The sequence below is a fragment of the Onychomys torridus genome, chromosome 3 (assembly GCF_903995425.1).
Source record: "Onychomys torridus chromosome 3, mOncTor1.1, whole genome shotgun sequence".
NCBI lineage: Eukaryota > Metazoa > Chordata > Mammalia > Rodentia > Cricetidae > Onychomys > Onychomys torridus.
In genome coordinates this window covers 43,735,508-43,737,816 of record NC_050445.1, presented here as the reverse complement: position 1 = coordinate 43,737,816, position 2,309 = coordinate 43,735,508, and the positions used below count along the sequence as shown (strand labels likewise).

At 41.7% G+C, this 2,309-nt stretch overlaps 1 pseudogene; it reads left to right on the top strand.

Annotated features, from left to right (window-relative positions):
* The first annotated feature begins 579 nt into the window (after window positions 1-579).
* Window positions 580-1,740, top strand: LOC118580461 (annotated as a pseudogene).
* The last annotated feature ends 569 nt before the right edge of the window (window positions 1,741-2,309 follow it).

Here is a 2,309-nt window from a genome sequence, read left to right as displayed (position 1 = left end):
AACTAAAACTTTTATGACCTCTCTACAAGAACACACAGTCAGGTAACCAAAGAGGAGAGTGCTGCAGAAGAAGTGCTTTAAGAGAGCAAAGTGTTCCTGACAAGAATTCAAAGACACTTACATCGTCACATACTGTGTGCCTGGTTAGACAGCTACATGAATATCAATAATCAAGATAAAGCGTTTGCACCCAGAGTGTGCAATGCAAAAGACAACATTAGCTGGCTGGATGCAAGTGAGAAGAACATTGACTTGAAATAGGGAGGCCCAATTTAGTCATTGCCACTCTGACAAAGAACCTGCAGAATATAAAATAATATTTTTCTAAGTCAGCTCAGTGGGATCCTTAGTTTAGAGACTACCTCTGTTTTATCTGTGCCTATAATATGATATTAAAATAAAACATATAAAGTATCAGTGTCCGGAGCAGGCTGTGGGGAGCGGACCGGAAAGCTGGGTTCAGTACCTTTTCCTCTGTCCCCAGTGGGAGCCCGGAACCCCCATCCCACTCCTCCCCACCTCCTCCTCACCCCAACCTTGCCCTCCCCCTTGTCCTGGGATCACTCAGTCACAGCCACCATGATGGAAGACAACGGACAGCCCTGGACTCTATAAGTAGGTAACCTCTCCAGAGACGTGACAGAAGTCCTTATACTTCAGTTATTCAGTCAGATTGGACCCTGTAAAAGCTGTAAAATGATAACAGAGCATACAAGTAATGACCCATATTGCTTTGTGGAATTTTATGAACACAGAGATGTACCTGCTGCATTAGCTGCTATGAATGGGAGAAAAATTTTGGGAAAGGAGGTCAAAGTAAACTGGGCAACAACACCAAGCAGCCAGAAGAAAGACACTTCCAATCACTTCCATGTGTTTGTTGGGAATTTGAGTCCAGAAATTACAACAGAAGATATCAAATCGGCATTTGCCCCCTTTGGTAAAATATCGGATGCCTGGGTAGTTAAACACTTGGCAGTTGGAAAGTCCAAAGGCTATGGTTTTATATCTTTTTATAACAAACTGGATGCAGAAAATGCAATTGTGCATATGGGGGGGGGGGGTCAGTGGTTGGGAGGTCGACGGATCAGAACCAATTGGGCCACACGTAAACCACCTGCCCCTAAAAGTACACAAGAAACTTAACACTAAGCAGTTGAGATTTGAAGATTTAGTAAACCAGTCAAGTCCAAAAAATTGCACTGTGTACTGTGGAGGAATTGCTTCTGGGCTGACAGATCAGCTTATGAGACAAAAGTTTTCACCATTTGGACAAATTATGGAAATTAGAGTTTTTCCTGAGAAGGGCTATTCGTTTGTCAGATTTTCAACTCATGAAAGTGCAGCCCATGCCATTGTTTCTGTGAATGGTACTATGATCGAAGGACATGTGGTTAAATGTTATTGGGGTAAAGAATCTCCTGATATGACTAAATCTTCCAACAGGTTGACTACAGTCAGTGGGGCCAATGGAGCCAAGTGTATGGAAACCCACAACAGTATGGGCAGTATATGGCAAACGGGTGGCAAGTGCCTCCCTATGGAGTATATGGGCAGCCATGGAACCAACAAGAATTTGGAGTAGATCATTCACCTTCTGCTGCTTGGATGGGTGGGTTTGGTGCTCAGCCTCCTCAAGGACAAGCTCCTCCTCCTGTAATACCTCCTCCAAACCAAGCTGGGTATGGAATGGCAAGCTTCCCAACACAGTGAGCTGGGACTCTAAACACAGTTGTAACTCACCATAAGCTGCAGTTTCCTGTGACATTCTGAAGACATGAAAAGTAAACATAGGAATGTGAAAATATTTGTTTTAAAAATTGAAATGTTTGGAACCTTTAGTACAGCTTTGCTTGGTGAAGGACACGTGTCTTCTAGTTCTGCCTTTTTAAGGGTTTGTTCTTGATGGATATGAACATGATTTTTCTTTGTGTACAAAAACAAAAATAAAGTCAATAAAGACAATTCTGACTATAAATTTTGATATAATAGGAGAAATGGGTAATACGTTTTGATTCTTAGACACTGTTCCTCTTTTATCTTGCTGTTCAGTATTTTAACTCACTGTGTTTTTAAAAGTGCAAAAAAGGGAGTATCGTGAAAAACTAAGAACCATATCAGTTCATCCTGAATTCTGATACTCCCCTTCTATCCCTGAGGTGGACCACACTGAAGTCAGCAGGAAAAGTGTGATTTCAGAAGAAATACATGATGTGGGAATTGCTGTGGAAGAAATACTTATTTCTCTCTCTGTGTTAAAGAAACTGAAGCCAGACTGAAAGCTTGCAACCTAAATAAGGAACAGCATC